Here is a 17,592-nt window from a genome sequence, read left to right as displayed (position 1 = left end):
TCCAACCCTTGAGCTGAGGCCCCCAATTCCTTACTGTAATCTTGCTGTCGTTTCCCCAGCACCCAGTTTCCAGGATATTTAAGAATAGGGTACTACGGGCAGGAAACAACAGGGAATAGAAAATCAATAAGCCATAACAGAGAATTCCAGTTTTTTTTTTTTTTTGTGTGTGTGTGTGTGTGTGTGTGTGTGTGTGTATGTGTAGACAGTGGCATGATCTTGGCTCACTGCAACCTCCGCCTCCCTGATTCAAGGGATTCTCATACCTCAGCCTCCCGAGCAATTGGGACTACAAGCACCCGCCACCACGCCCGGCTAACTCTTGTATTTTTAGTAGAGGCGAGATTTCACCATGTTGTCCAGGCTGGTCTCGAACTCCTGACCTCAGGTGATCCGCCCACCTCGGCCTCCCAAAATGCTGGGATTACAGGCATGAGCCACCATGCCCAGCAAGAATTCCAGTTTTTGAATCACTGAAATAACAGCTTTTTACTTTTGACCACTTTGGCCCCAGGAGTAAATAAGAAGTAACAGAGCTCCAGCTCTTCCGCTTTTCCCTACACCTGCACTGCCAGAAGTAAAGGGAACTTCCACTCTGCAGCTTCTTCACTACCTCTGTCCTTCATGTGCTTACACTACAATTTGCCTTGAGACATCAGGACTAATGTCATCATGATGTGTCCCTCTTTACATCACTCACCACAAAACTCCCAGGACTCTCAGGTCATTCTGAATCCTCAAACTTTCACCCCCTTTAATGACGGGCCTCCCCTTTCTCCCCTCCTCCTCAATTCCCAAAATCTTTGCACCATATCCCCTGGAACACATCAACTAAATCCCCTGTATCTTAAACCTCTTGTCTAAATGATCCCTTCACCATTTTGCTCTAAATGAAATCTAATTGCTCTAAAGCCACTGTTCTCTCTACAGTCCTATCCGCAGTGTTTTCTCTCTCACACCCTAATACCAGAGGGCCTAGGGGTTAGAAGAGGTAAGGTTATTTACCTTGTACCTAGGTTCTGTTTCCAGATTATTCCCCCTTCCTTCCTGAAAAAAAGCCTCCTGTCAAACCATATCACCACTACCCTCTTCTTCTTTACATTCATCTGGATATGCCTAGGTCACTTCTCAAGCCTTAAGCCTTGAAGACTTCAGTTCCTGGCTCACTGGGCTATCATTATTCCAGGAGATTTCAATGTTCATGTAGGTGACTGTTCTGATGCTCAGACCTCTCAGTTCCTTTACCATCTCTCCTGCGACAATCTTGTCCTTTACCCTACTTTCCACTCACTCCCACAGTCAATATCCTAGACCTTGTCATTACAATAATTAGAGCCCCCAACAATCTCCACTTCAGCTGCTCTACTCTCCAATCACCATTCTGTATCTTTTCAGATTGCTCCCTCTAGCACCCTAACTCCAACAATCCTTTGACTCCACCAGGATTTACAAGCCATTGATCCCATTCCCCTCTTACATCCTCATTTTCCTCCTAAGCGTCAAGTTCAAAGTCCATCACTATTATCATTCCCTTGTATACACCTCAAGTCTCATGACCCCTACTCTCATTTCATCATACCTGCCTGGCGAAACACCAACCCTGATTAAATACAACCTCTGTCAAGAAAAACGAAACCATTTAGGACATTCAGGAGGCAACTGGAAATTAGAAAACTAATAGCTGGGCATGGTGGTGCATGCCTATACTCCCAGCTACTTGGGAGACTGAGGAAGAAGGATCAACTGAGCCCAAGAGGTCAAGGCTGTGGTGAGCCATGTTTGCACCACCGCATTCCAGCCTGGGCGACAGAGTGAGACCCTGTCAGTCAATCAATCCATCAATCAATCAATAAAACAAAAACTAGGCCAAGCAGGTGGATCATTTGAGGTCAGGAGTTTAAGACTAGCTTGGCCAACATGGCGAAACCCCGTCTCTACTAAAAATACAAAAAAATTAGCCGGGCAGTGTGGTACATGGCTGTAATCCCAGCTACTCAGGAGGCTGAGGCAGAAGAATCGCTTGAGTCTGGGAGGCAGAGGTTACAGTGAGCTGACATCGCACCACTGCACTCCAGTCTAGGTGACAGAGTAAGACCCTGTCTGAAAAATAAATTAAATTTTAAAATAAAAACTAAAAAAGAAAAGAAAAAGAAACTGACAGGATATTTGATATCAAGGAATTGTTAAATCTTTTAGTATGGTAATGGTACTTTTTGGTAAGAGTCCATCTCTTTTAGAGAAACATGAAATATTTAAGCACAAAATATGATGTTTGGGATTGCTTCAAAATAATATGGGAAGGTAGAAATGGTTGAGGGTACAAATAAAACAAGATTAGCAGTGAGTAAATATTTGTTGAAACTGGGTGATGAGTACATGAGGGCTCTATTTACTTTTGTATGTTTAAAATCTTCCTGAATAATATGTTAAAAATAAAAAGCTGTCCATCTACTCTATGCCTACACCATGTAGGTAAATGTGGCTTTAAAAAGGAAAAAAAGAGCCAGATGCAGTGGCTCATGCCTGCAATCCCAGCACTGTGGGAGGCAGAGGCAGGAGGATTACGTGAGCCCAGGAGTTTGAGACTAGCCTGGTCAACGTAGGGAGACCTTGTCTCTACAAAAAATTTTAAAATTAGCCAGGCATGGCGGTACTTGGCTGTAGTTCCAGCTACTTGGGAGGGTCAGACAGGAGGATAGCTTTATCCCAGGAGTTTGAGACCAGCCTGGGCAACATAGTAAGACCTTGTCTCTACAAAAAAAAAAAAAAAAAAAAAAAATCAAAAAATTAGTGGCACATGCCTGTGGTCCCAGCTACTTGGGAGGCTGAGGTGGGAGAATCGCTTCAGCCTGGGAGGTTGAAGGATGCAGTGAGCTATGCACCACAGTACTCAAGCCTGGCTGACAAAGCAAGATCCTACCTCAAAATTAAAACGAAATAATAAAAATAAACACATTCATACTAAACAGTTCTCACATAAAATTCACAACAGCTAACTTCAAATCTCTTAGCTCAGCATGACAATCAAAACTTTTGCCTTATAATTCAGTCTCCCACTCCTCTATTTGGTACATTTTATGCCATTTTCTCTTTCCTCAAGCTATCAATGAACACTTTCTCGCCCATGCTCACTCCTAGCTGCTGTCCTTCCTTCCAGTTCCTCAGTGAAAGGCGGCGGCAATCAATACCACCATTTGCCCTGTCCTCTCTCCTGTTATTCACTGTAGATGAACTGACTGCTCTTACCTACAGCCAATTCCTCCACTTGAACGCCAGACTCCAAACCCTATTGCCAAGTCATTCCCCCTTCTCCCTCCTGCATCAGCAATATTTCCCTCTCTACTGGTGCATTCTCATCAGCACTGTAGAAACACACTCTTAATTATCTCATTGAAAAAGATAAGCCATAACCCCAGTTTCCTCTCCAGCTACTTACCCGTTTCTCTGCTCTCCTTGACAGCAACACTCCAAGAAGCTGTAACTGTCTCCAACTCCCGTCTTCCCATTCTCTCTCAAAATCACCCCAAGAGGCTTTTGCTTCCTGACTAACCTACCAAAGCCTCTCCTGTCAAGATCAGCAAACAACTTCCAAATTACTAAATCTGATGGTCAATTTTTAGTCATCTTACTTAGGTATCTGCAACATCTAGTATACCATGTATATTCTTATTTTGTCTAAACATTCCCCTCTCCAGAATATAAACTCAAAGAAGACAGAGAAGGTCTGTTTTGTTCACAGTTTATCTCAAGCAATAAGAACAGTGCCTGGTACATGGTACCATATTTTTTTCATATTTTAACATCTCTGAAAACCAAGCACAATTAATGACATCGTATAATTGCTATTTGTTTCTTTCAAGCACCTGAGGCACTACCAATCTGAAACAACTTTTAATTAGAATCTCTGCTTAAATTTTGTTGTACCACATAGGGAGTGTGAATTCAGACCTAGAATCAGTTTAAATTCCCATGAAAGTTTTTAGCCCTCCTACATACCATCAAAGTTGAGACACAAGCTGCCTTGCTATGCCTTTCTGTAAGGTGGGTTTACATCTCATTTCCATTCTCATGTGGTTTCCCAGCTTTATGCATGGCCCTTAATAGACTGTCCATCTTGGGCTTATTTCCCTTTTCTAGTAGTACATCAACTAATGGTGTGTCTTATAACTGATGAAATCAGAAATAGCAATATAACATGTTATTACAGAAATGGAGGTAACAAAAATACTAACTAAAAAAGCTAAAAGTGCTTCTGAGAAAAGGGAAATAAAGGGGGGTGCTGCTTTTTTAAAACAAGCTTTACAAAACTATTTGATTCTATAAACCATATTCACACATAACTTTGATGAAAATGAACCCTGAAAACCAAAGGGAAAAAAAGAATTATATGCTCTTTGAGAAAAAAATTAGAAAAAAAGACACTAAGATGTATGTGGACATGGGGGAAATGCAGGGGTCAGAAGGTGAGAAGCCCTTGAGTCTGGCAAAGGCAAAATAAAGAGGAAGGACGAAAACAAAAGGAAGAAAAATCTAGGGCAGCTTTGCAAGTACTGGAGACAAGGCATGCTAAAACAGCCTAAGATAGAAAAAGTCAAAATTGTCAGGCTGTTTTCATTGAAATTGTAGGAAATAATACAGAAATAGACCTTTTCAACCGAGCTCCCTGTTACCTAATGTACATCTCCACCTGGATATCCCACAGGAGACTCAAACTGAACATGTTCCTAATAAAAGAGCTATTTAACTCAAATCATTTTCTGGAAAACATGGGGGTGGGCGGGATTTCTATATTTACATATAAAGGATTAAGTGTGTGAGGGGAAAAAAAAAGAATATCCATAATCCAAGTAAATATACCATCAATTAAATTTTCCATATTTCTCATGTTTAAAAATTTAACACATCTCAACTAAGTTCATCCACTCCCAAGCCTGTCCTTCTTTCTACAGTGCCCATGTGGGTGGCACTACTTAGTCTCCCAGACAAGAAACCCAGGAAGTAACACACGTTCTTCCCCTTATTCTCCCACCTTCATCCAATCCAATCCTGCCTATTTCTAAATTCTCTTGAATTTATCTTTTCCATTCCACCTTCCTTCTATTAGGACTTCAATCTTCCCTGCAGTACACCAATATTCTGTAACGTTCCAACCAGTCTCCACATAGCTGCTGAGGGGATCCTTCTACATTGAATGTAAGCCTGTTCATGGCATTCTCCTGCTTAAAACCCCCTTATCTAAAGTTCAAATTCAAGCTTCTTAGCATTACAAATAAAATTCTTTATGAACTGGCCCTAGTCTGGCCCCCATCCTCATTTAAAATTACTTATTCATTCATTCATTCAGTCGGCCATCAAATTTTTTTTTTTTTTTTTATGAGACAGAGTCTCCCTCTGTCTCCCAGGCTGGAGTGCAGTGGCTTGATCTCACTGCAATCTGCACCTCCCTGGCCCAAACAATCCTCATACCTCAGCCTCCTGAGTAGCTGGGACCACAGGCTCACACCACTAATATTTGTATTTTTTGTAGAGATGGGGTTTTGCCATGTTGCCCAGGCTGGTCTCAAATTCCTGAGCTCAAATGATCTGCCCACCTCGGCCACCCAAAGTGCTGGGACTACAGATGTGGGCCATCATGCTCGGCCAATTTATCCTTTTTTTTTTTTTTTTTTTTTTTGAGACAGAGTCTTGCTCTGTCGCCCAGGCTGGAGTGCAGTGGCCAGATCTCAGCTCATTGCAAGCTCCGCCTGCTGGGTTTATGCCATTCTCCTGCCTCAGCCTCCCGAGTAGCTGGGACTACAGGCGCCCACCACCTCGCCCGGTTAGTTTTTTGTATTTTTTAGTAGAGACGGGGTTTCACCGGGTTAGCCAGGATGGTCTCGATCTCGATCTCCTGACTTCATGATCCGCCCATCTCGGCCTCCCAAAGTGCTGGGATTACAGGCTTGAGCCACCGCGCCCGGCCCCTTTTTTTTTTTTTTTTTTAAGAGCTAGGAGTCTCACTCTGTCGCTCAAGCTGGAATGCAATGACATCATCATAGCTCACTGAAGCCTCAAACTCCTGGGCTCAAGTGGTCTTCCCACGCCAGCCTTCCAAGTAGTTAAGACAACAGGCACGCACTACAATACCCAGCTAGCTTTTTTTATTTTTTGTAGAGATAGGGTCTTGTTATGTTACCCAGGTTGGTCTCAAACTCCTGGCCTTAAGGGATCCTCCCATCTTAGCCTCCCAAAGCTGTGGCATTACAAGAGTGAGCCACAGCATCCAGCCGGCCAGTAAATATTTATTGAGCGCTTATAATATGCCAGGTTCTATACTAGGCACTGGGGAATATACTAGTGAGCAAAACGGAAATGTCTTGCACTCTCCTAGCTTACAGTCTAATGGAGGAAACTGCTCAAATACATGCACCCACTCAACATCATTTTAATACCTACTTGTATAAGCACTCTTCTCAGGACAGGAAATACAGTGACAAGCAAGACAAAGTTCCTACCCTCAGACAGTTTACATTCTAATAAAAAACTATGATACATGCCATGAAAATAAAGTTTAGGATGCGGTGATATCCACAGGGAGAGAGAAACCTGAAACGAAGTGAGGAGTCAGCAAAGACTTCTCTCAGGAAGTGATAACTGAGGTCAGAGCCTAAAAATGAGAAGGTAATGACAAGGGAAGGGGTGGTGGCAGTGAAGAACATTCCAGACAGAGGGAATAGCAAGTACAAAGGTCCTGAAGTGAGTGGGAACACCAGACATTAGGGAAATAAATGGCCAGAGTAACCAGAGGGTAGGAATGGTGCCAGATGAAGCTAACAACATAGGCACTAAAATGTAAATAAAATAAATGATCACTGTGTTGGGAATGGATTACTAGGGGTACAAGAGTGGAATCAGAGAAGCTCATTTAAAAGGCTATTACAGAGCTGAAGTCCAGAGTGGAAGCCAAATGATACACACAAATACCTGAATCAGACAGATGCCTAAAGGGCTAGGAGTTACAGAAGAGTTTAGGCCACAGGCCATGTACTCAGCCCAAAACAAGATGGAACTGAGCATAAATTAGGAAACAAAAAGGACTGCTCCATCCATGAAATGAGAAGTAGAAACAGCTCACTAGCTAGGAGAAGAGAAAGTCTTGCATTTGGGACTAGGAATGGAAAAAGTTATCTGGAAGAAACTGGATCCTAGTCCTGTACCATTCACAGATGTGAGATCTAAATTCATACTACACATGTGGTAGAGGGACCCAAGCTGACACTTTATCATAAATAAGATTCAGAACTAAAGAATGAAATAGTACCACAGTAGAAGCAAAGGAGAAACTATGCAGTAGGGAAGCTTCCACAATCTGAGGTACATAGGACTCAAGTTCAGAGTTAAAGAAAATACACACACATACACAGACAGACAAACAAACCTCCCATGAGGAAATCAGCAATGAAAGACAGCACCCCAAGAAAAAGAATACGATGAAGACAAGGAAATGCTAAAACCCTTGTACAGTGTTGATGGGAACGTAAAACGGTGTAGTTGCTATGGAAAATGTATGACATGATCCGCTAATCTCACTTCTGGATATTTATCCAAAAGAACTGAAATCAGGATCTTGAGGGACACATGTTTACTGTAGCATTATTCACAATGGCCAAGATGTAGAAACAATCTAAATGTACATCAACGGATGAATTAACAATAAAATGTAGTATACACATACAATGGAACATTATTAAGCCTTCAAAAAGGAAATCTTGCCACACGTGACAACATGGATGAACCTTGAAGCATTATGCTAAGTGAAAGAAGCCAGTCACAGGACAAATAATACATGATACCACTTACAGAGGTATATAAAATACTCAAACACACAGATGCAGAAAGTAGCATGGTAGTTGCCAGGGGCTGGGGAGAGGGGGAAACGAAGAGTTGCTATTCAGCAAGCTGATTAAGTTCTACAGGTCTGCTGTAAAAGATTGTCCTTATAGTTAATATTACAGTATGTACAACAAAAGATTTGTTAGAAGGGTAGATTTCACGTGAAGTATTCTTACCACCAAAAAAAAGTAAAATAACAATCTGGGTCAGGCTTGGTGGCTCATACCTGTAATCCCAGCACTTTGGGAGGCTGAGGCGGGTGTATCACCTGAGGTCAGGAGTTCAAGACCAGCCTGATCAACATGATGAAACCCCGTCTCCAATAAAAATACAAAAAAATTAGCTGGGCATGGTGATAGGCGCCTTAATCCCAGCTACTTGGGAGGCTGAGGCAGGAGAATTGCTTGAACCAGGGAGGAGGAGGTTGCGGTGAGCCAAGATCATGACATTGCATTCCATCCACTCTATCTCAAAAAAAAAAAAAATCTGAAAAACAAGGTTGTAGTGTCTCTAAGATAGGAACAACACAAGGATATTTACTTTCACTGCTTCTCTTCAACATTGTATTGGAGGTTCCAGCCAGAGCAATCAGGCAAAAAAAAGAAATAAAAGAAGGCTGGGCACAGTAGCTCACGCCTATAATCCCAGCACTTTGGGAGGCCAAGACAGGAGTGTTGAGACTAGCCTGGGGAACACAGTAAGACTCCATCTCTGTAAATAAAAAATATTTTAAATTTAAAAATTTTTTAATTAAGAAGTAAAAGGAATCCAGATTAAAAAGAAAAAGAAGTAAAACTGTCCCTTTTTTTTTTTTTTGGCCCAAGACAGAGTCTCGCTCTATCACCTGGGCTGGAGTACGGTGGTGCGATCTTGGCTCACTGCAACCTCCACCTCCCAAGTTCAAGGGATTCTCCTGCCTCAGCCTCCTGAGTAGCTGGGATTACAGGCCTCTGCCACCAAACCCAGCTAATTTTTTTTTTTTTTGTATTTTTAGTAGAGACAGGGTTTCACCATGTTGGCCAGGCTGGTTTCGAACTCCTGACCTCAGGTGATCCGCCCGCCTCAGCCTCCCAAACTGCTGGGATTACAGGTGTGAGGCACCACACCCGGCCTTAAAGTTGTCTTTATTCATAGATGACATGATCATCTGTGAAAAAACTATCTGATGAAATCTAAAAAATAATAGTAAATGAGTTTAGCAAGGTTGCAGAATATAATGTCAATATAGAAAAATCTATTGGTTTTTTTTTTTTTTTTTTTTTTGAGACGGAGTCTTGCTCTGTAGCCCAGGCTGGAGTGCAGTGGCGCGATCTCGGCTCACTGCAAGCTCCGCCTCCCGGGTTCACACCATTCTCCTGCCTCAGCCTCCCGAGTAGCTGGGACTACAGGCGCCCACCACTGCGCCCAGCTAATTTTTTTTGTATTTTTAGTAGAGACGGGGTTTCACCATGGTCTCGATCTCCTGACCTCGTGATCCACCCGCCTCGGCCTCCCAAAGTGCTGGGATTATAGGCGTAAGCCACCGCGCCCGGCCTGTATTTTTATATACTAGCAACAAACAATCACCAATGAAAACTACAAATACAAAGCACCAAATATAAAATCTGTAAAGATAAATCTGAAAAAAAAAAAAAGATGTGACAGATCTGAACACTGAAGACTACACATCATGGAGAGAGATTAAAGACCTAAGTAAAAGGAGTTATATATCTACCTGTCCACAGGTTAGAAGACTCAATATTGTCAGCATGCCAATTCTCCCCAAACTGATTCAATAGATTTAATGCAATCTCAATCAAAATCCCAGAAGACTTTTTGCAGAATCCAGCAAATTAGTTCTCTTTTTTTTTTTTTTTTTTGGAGACGAAGTCTTGCTCTGTCCCCCAGACAGGAGTGCAGTGGCTTGATCTCAGCTCAATGCAACCTCTGCCTCCTAAACTCAAGTGTGATCCGTCCCACCTCAGCCTCCCGAGTAGCCGCGACTGCAGGTGCACATCATGAAGCCGGGCTAATTTTTGTATTTTTGGTAAAGACAGGGTTTCGCCATGTTGCCCAGGCAACATGGGCTCAAGCAATCTGCCCACTACAGCCTCCCAAAGTGCTGGGATTACAGGGGTGGGCCACTATGCCCAGTCCAGCAAACTAGTTCTAAAATCCATATGAAAATGCAAAAGTCTTGGAATAGCAAAAAAGACTTTGAAAAACAAGTTGGAGGGCTGGCCAGAGCAGTGGCTCATGCCTGTAATCTGAGACAGTAACATCACTTGAGGCAGGAAGATCACTTGAGTGCAGGATTTCAACACCACCAGCCTGGGCAACATAGGGAGACCCTATCTCTACAAAAATAAACATAAAAATAGCGGGGAACAGTGGCCTGCTATTGAAAGGAAATAAACAGATGAGCCTCAGTTTTCTTGTCGCATAAAACAGGAACGCTATCAAAGACTACTGGGGTCACATCAAAAAGACAAAGGAGCCAAATTAAATGGGTTCCCACTGAACTACGATGAGACAATATGAACATCAATAAGAATAATGTCTATGGTGCCTGAAATATATTAAATACATAAATATCCATTAATTTATAATCACACTCTAAAACAAACAAAACACATTAGTCACTTTTGGAGGTTAGTGGGGCACTAAGTCATTTCATTATTCTAAATACAAAGATAAATAATTCTGCCTTTCCTGTACAAACCATATTTCAAAGTAATCAAAAAGTTAATGAAGGAAAAAGTCTTTATAGAAAAATTCTACCTAATAAATACAGAATAATAAAATTGGAAAAAAAATCCCTATTTTGTATGCCTTAAAATAAGAATGGATCTAGTCAACAATCATCAATGGCTGCTAAAATCACTGGATGAAAGGCTGATGGAGAACTTTTAGAAAAGGATGGATAATGTTGACAATACTCATCAAAAGTAGTGAGTGGGAAGAATAGAGGAAACTAAGAATGGAAAAAATGTTAATAATCACTGAAGCTAGATGAGTCTACATGAGAGTCAATTATATTATTCTTTCCATTTTTATTGTTGAAAATGTCCACAATTAAAAAAAAGATATGAAGCCAATTGGCATAATTAAGATGAGACAAAGCACTGGTGAGTACACAGATGTTACTATATTACTCTCTTTTTTTTTTTTGGACAGAGTTTCACAGTTTTGCGCAGGCTGGAGTGGTGAAGTGGCGTGATCTCTGCTCACCACAACCTCCGCCCCCTAGGTTCAAGCAATTCTCCTGCCTCAGCCTCCCAAGTAGCTGGGATTTCAGGCGCCTGCCACCACACCTGGCTAATTTTTGTATTTTTAGTAAAGACGGGGTTTCACCATGTTGGCCAGGCTGGTCTCAAACTCCTGACCTCAGGTGATCCACCCACCTCAGCCTCCCAAAGTGCTGGGATTACAGGCGTGAGCCACCATGCCCGCCCTACTCTCTATTTTTATCTGTGGATTTGAAATATATATACACATTTTTTTTTTTTTTTGAGACAGAGTCTCACTCTATTGCCCAGGCTGGAGTGCAGTGGCATGATCTCGGCTCACTGCAACCTCCACCTCCTGGGTTCAAGTAATTCTCCTGCCTCAGCCTCCTGAGTAGCTGGGACTACAGGCCCCCACCACCACGCCCAGCTAATTTTTGTATTTTTACTAGAGACGGGGTTTCGCCATGTTGGCCAGGCTGGTCTCGAACTCCTAACCTCAGGTGATCCACCTGCCTCCACCTCCCAAAGTGCTGGGATTACAGGTGTGAGCCACCAACCCCAGCCTTAAATATTTCACAGTAAGCACGGTTTAAGGTGGAACTAAACTACCAAAAAATTAAGTAAGATTGAAGCATACAGAAGGAATATAACTTAAAGCATTCGTTTTTTTAATCACTTATCTTTAATAATAAAATGGGTTCCTATGCAGTACCTACCTCAGACATAAACTTAAGGTTCTGTTTAACAACAACCAAAAATAATAATAATAATAATAACAGTATGGAAAAGTGTCACTAAATAACATCAAGACCTTAAATATCATGATCTTATATTCATATCCAAGCAAAAAGACCAAGAATAAGTTAAACCAACTTGTTTACAAAAATAGTTATTTATCAAGTAATCTTTTATAGTAGAGCTGCCTCAATTAACTGCCTCAGACTTAATCTCAATTGTGTAGTTTATTTCCTTTCTTTCTTACCAGGGATAAAGTATCTGAATGAATGTGTCATTAAATAAGGGATATTTTCCCAAAAACAATAAAAAAGTTTAAAAATAAAAACTGTCATTCATAAAATACCAAATAAGGCCTCTGACTGAGAAAAGAAATCTATATAATGTTTGTGCCATTAGCCCTTTTCTATTCAATCAGTCTCATCCAACTCACTCAGCCCAAACTTAAGATAGAAAAATTCTGGCCGGGCAGGGTGGCTCACACATGTAATCCCAGCACTTTGGGAGGCCGAGGTGGGTGGATCACGAGGTCAGGAGATCAAGACCATCCTGGCTAACACGGTGAAACCTCGTCTCTACTAAAAAAAATACAAAAAAATTAGCCGGGTGTGATGGCAGGCTCCTGTAGTCCCAGTTGCTCAGGAGGCTGAGTCAGGAGAATGAATGATGCGAACCCAGGAGGCGGAGCTTGCAGTGAGCCGAGATCCAGCCACTGCATTCCAGCCTGGGCAACAGAGCGAGACTCCGTCTCTTAAAAAAATAAATAAGGCCGGGCGCGGTGGCTCAAGCCTGTAATCCCAGCACTTTGGGAGGCCGAGACGGGCGGATCACGAGGTCAGGAGATCGAGACCATCCTGGCTAACATGGTGAAACCCCGTCTCTACTAAAAATACAAAAAACTAGCCGGGCGTGGTGGCGGGCGCCTGTAGTCCCAGCTACTCGGAGGCTGAGGCAGGAGAATGGCGTGAACCTGGGAGGTGGAGCTTGCAGTGAGCCGAGATCGCGCCACTGCACTCCAGCCTGGGTGACACAGCGCGAGACTCCGTCTCAAAAAAATAAATAAATAAATAAATAAATAAATAAATAAATAAAATAAATAAATAAATAAAAAGAAAAATTCTGAAGTGTAAAGTGGTTTTGAATTTTACCAATATATGAAATTATACATAAAAATTACTATATAAAGTAATATTTAACAAATTATATACTCAAAGTAGAATTTTCTATTTGTCTTTAATATGTATTCAATATAAATGCATATGATATATTTCATCATGTTTGACACTCTTCTTTTATCCCTTTTTACTACAATCACCATGACATAAGAAAATTTAGGTTTCAACTGATGTTAAAGCACATTTCTATAACTGGTGGCTTTTTAAAAATTTACATACTATATATTTGACTTTTTTTTTTAATGTATATATTTTTTGAGACAGAGTCTAGCCCTGTTGCCCAGGCTGGAGTGCAATGGCACAATCTCGGCTCACTGCAACCTCCGCCTCCCGGGTTCAAGTGATGTTCCTGCCTCATCCTCCTGAGTAGCTGGGATTACAGGCACGCGCCTCCACACCCCACTAATTTTTGTATTTTTAGTAGAGACGGGGTTTCACCACGTTGGCCAGGCTGGTCTCAAACTCCTGACCTCATGATCCACCCACCTCAGCCTCCCAAAGTGCTGGGACTACAGGAGTGAGCCACCGCGCCCAGCATATTTGACATTTTAAAAGACAACAGAAAACAAATACTTCTAAATCCACAGATTACCCCACCTGTACCCCCACTTTCAGCTGAAAGGTTTTAAGAAAAATCTTACAGGTTATGAGGACCAGATGGAGCTTAAAAACAGATCCAGAATTCTTTTGTTTTTTAAGTTTAATTTAAAAGGGTTCTATGAGCCAGAGGAATTCCCAATTCACTTTGAAATTACCATACCTATTTTGCCATATCAAACATTTCAACTGTTAATTAAATGAACTACATAATATCCTTAAAAATCAGCCAGAGAGGAGAAAAACAAATCTCATCTTCATTATTGACTTCAAACCAAAACTTACTCTTTCAAAGTAGTTCAACCTACTAAATATGTCTACTATAAGTTTTCTTAGAAAGTAGTATTCCTGGCCGGGCGCGGTGGTTCAAGCCTGTAATCCCAGCACTTTGGGAGGCTGAGATGGGCGGATCACGAGGTCAGGAGATCGAGAACATCCTGACTAACATGGTGAAACCCTGTCTCTACCAAAAAAACACAAAAAACTAGCCGGGTGACGTGGCGGGCGACTATAGTCCCAGCTACTCGGGAGGCTGAGGCAGGAGAATGGCATAAACTCGGGAGGCGGAGCTTGCAGTGAGCTGAGATCCGGCCACTGCACTCCAGCCTGGGCGACAGAGCTAGACTCCGCCTCAGAAAAAAAAAAAAAAGTAGTATTCCTTCTTTTTCATTCCTGAAATGGAATTTCTTATACTTAAACTAAGTTATGGAGAATTGTTAGCTATGTATCAGTTATGGTAAACTGCTAAAATTAAATTATCACTTTTGTTTATGGTACATATAACACATTCTTATAGGCTTTAAAACTGAGTTTTCTTTCACAAAAATTTAAATGTAAAAGTAGGCAATCACTAAAGCTGAAGTCTCATGGTACATAAACTTCGTATTAACTTTGACACCAAATAAGGATGAAAGATAGCATGCAAATCTTCCGTTCACAAAACAGTGGCAAAACTTTGTATTTTTAAATTGGTATAATTTTATGAATCTCAAACATTTATTGGGAATATTCAAGTTTACCTAATTAATCACCCAGAAAGCCAGCAGCATGGCCAAAAGTTGTATTCAGTAGTCTTGGTGTATTCAGTAGTCACTGTGAAAACCTTTCATTTCTTTACCAATTGGCAATGGCTCAGTTTCTATTTTCCAATTATGTTTTGGAATAAAGTCTATGACCATTAACTATGCATCTTTGTTGCTATCTCATAGCCAGTGCACTGTACATATTTAAAGAGAAAAAAATAAAGGATTGAATTTTCTGTTCATTCATTCATGCATTCACTTATTTGACCATTTGGAGCCATGTAAGAAGCTCACAGACTCAGAAGCTCTTCAGCTCTTCCTCAGACGCAAGTCACTGTTGGTCACTAATGCTGACAAAGTACTTTCCGACACATCATCTTTCCTTAGGCTCAAAAATGATTCTCGAGTTATTTGAAGGATCTCTCTCAAGCCTTTGTTTTCTTGTTCAAGTTGAAATATTAGTTCTTGTTCCTTGCAACCCTGTTGCTGATCAATTTCAATGGCTTTCTTCATTACTGCTGCCACTTCAGTTATCTGGTCAACATGTGCTTGTAGTTCCTTGGAGTGCTGCTCTTGTTAACTTCATTATTATTCCTGGATCATCTTTTTGCTAGCCAGTAGCAATCTAAACATTTGTTATCGGCCAGGCACGGTGGCTCATGAGGTCAGGAGATCGAGACCATCCTGGCTAACAAGGTGAAACCCCATCTCTACTAAAAAATACAAAAATTAGCTGGGCGTGGTGGCAGGGGCCTGTAGTCCCAGCTACTCGGTGAACCCGAGAGGCAGAGCTTGCAGTGAGCCGAGATTGCGCCTCTGCACTCCAGCCTGAGCAACAGAGCGAGACTCCGCCTCAAAAAAAAAAAAAAAAATTGTTGTCTATACTTGCTCATTTTAAGTTCCAAGGCTGCCTGATGTTCTTCCAGGGATGTACGCAATTCTTTTGTTTCTTGTTGCAATTCTCTGATATGTCTGCTTTATTGCTGGATTCCCATAACTAATGTGGACCATGGCGGATGTCTTGTGACTTCATTAAGTTCTTGAATTTCTTCCTGATACTGCTTCATGGCTTCTACTCGCTTGTTGAGAGCTGTGGTTTGCTCAATCAGAGACTCTGCTGCATCGTTGTGATCTCTTAATCTTTCAACAAGAGTTTTAGCATCAGCAAGTGCCTTATCAATTGTGCAACTCATTTCTAAAGATATATCCTGCTTAGTCCCTCGGAGCCGTCAGCTGTGGTGATGAGGACTCAAAGCCTCTATCAACCCGGACCTATGCACCCAAGGGAACAGACTCCGTGCCCCTAGTCCGCCTCCTCAGCAAACAGACGCTGAACCAGATGGAGGCAGCGGAGGGGTGGCCATGAAGCCAGTAGCGTTCAGCCCCATCACCGGATTGGGGAGACACCTCTGCCAACCGCCTCCGACTGGCGCGCCCGGAGGATTCCAGCCTTGCGAGAATTCCTTCCTCCCGTTACGGTGGGCAGAGCTGACCACTAGCAGCTTTGCGCAAGACGGCGAAGCGGGGCCCTTCCAACTTAAAAGTATTCTGAGGTTCCTGAATTATTCAGGAAGGCAAAGATATTAATCTTGGACTTCAGTAAGCATGCATGTTAAAAATTTAACAATTAACTACTAAACAGAGAAATAGAATGTTCAACTTAAAAATCAGAAGAAAAAAGAACTCCATATATACAACAGAATGCAAATAAGAAGTGTGGTCACCGTGGCTCACACCTGTAAGCCCAACACTTTCGGAGGCCAATGTGAGAAGACTGCTTGAGACCAGGAGTTCAAGACCAGCCCGGCCAACATAGTGAGACTCCATCTCTACAAAAAAAAATTTAAATTAGTTGGGCCTAGTGGTACAGCTGAAGAGGGAGGATCACTTGAGCCTGGGAGGTTGAGGCTGAAGTGAGCTAGGATTATGCCACTGCACTCCAGCCTGGGCAAGAGAGTGTGACCTAAAAAAAAAAAAGAGTCTCTAAAAAAAAAAGGAAAAAGAAAAAAAAAAAGTGTGGTTCAAGGCTAGGCACAGTGGCTCATGCCTGTAATCCTGGCACTTTGGGAGGCTGAGGCAGGTGGATCACTTGAGGCCAGAAGTTCAAGACCAGCCTGAGTAACATGGCAAAACCCCGTATCTACAAAGAATACAAAAATTAGTCCAGCATGGTGGCACATGCCTGTAGTCCCAATTGCTCAGAAGGCTGAGGCAGGAGGATAGATTGAGCCCAGGAGTTTGAGGCTGCAGTAAGCCATGATTGCACCACTGCACTCCAGCCAGGGCAACAGAGAGACACAATGTCAGGGGAAAAAATATATATTTAAAAAAAAAAAAAAAGTGTGGTTCAAAAAACATGTATAAATGAAAACAGCAGAAATAAGTCTAAACTATCAGTAATCACATTAAATATGAAAAGATTATATTCATCAAGACAATCAGATTTTTGAAATACAACTATGTACAGCTTACCAAGTCAGAGGGCTGACAATTTAAAAGATGGTTTTTAAAAAATGTGCTACGGCCGGGCGCGGTGGCTCAAGCCTGTCATCCCAGCACTTGGGGAGGCCGAGATGGGCGGATCACGAGGTCAGGAGATCGTGACCATACTGGCTAACACGGTGAAACCCCGTCTCTACTAAGAAATACAAAAAATAGCCGGGCGAGGTGGCGGGCGCCTGTAGTCCCAGCTACTCGGGAGGCTGAGGCCGGAGAATGGCGTGAATCCGGGAGGCGGAGCTTGCAGTGAGCTGAGATCCGGCCACTGCACTCCAGCCTGGGCTACAGAGCGAGACTCCGTCTCAAAAAAAAAAAAAAAAGAAAAAGAAAAGAAAAGAAAATAAAATAAATAAAAAAAAAAAATTTAAAAATGTGCTACACAAACATTAATCAAAAAATCTGGCCGGGCGCGGTGGCTCACGCCTGTAATCCCAACAGTTTGTGAGGCCGAGGCGGGCGGATCACAAGGTCAGGAGATGGAGA

General features: G+C 42.1%; 1 protein-coding gene and 1 pseudogene across 1 annotated transcript in view; both read right to left on the bottom strand.

The window, feature by feature from the left end:
• SPATS2 (spermatogenesis associated serine rich 2) overlaps positions 1-17,592 on the bottom strand; it is a 179,502-nt gene that overhangs the window by 140,674 nt on the left and 21,236 nt on the right. The window lies entirely within an intron of this gene.
• LOC112635373 lies at positions 14,920-15,803 on the bottom strand (annotated as a pseudogene).

The sequence above is a fragment of the Theropithecus gelada genome, chromosome 11 (assembly GCF_003255815.1).
Source record: "Theropithecus gelada isolate Dixy chromosome 11, Tgel_1.0, whole genome shotgun sequence".
Lineage (NCBI taxonomy): Eukaryota > Metazoa > Chordata > Mammalia > Primates > Cercopithecidae > Theropithecus > Theropithecus gelada.
Note: the sequence above shows the minus strand (reverse complement) of the source record. Positions and strands in the feature narration are given on the sequence as shown.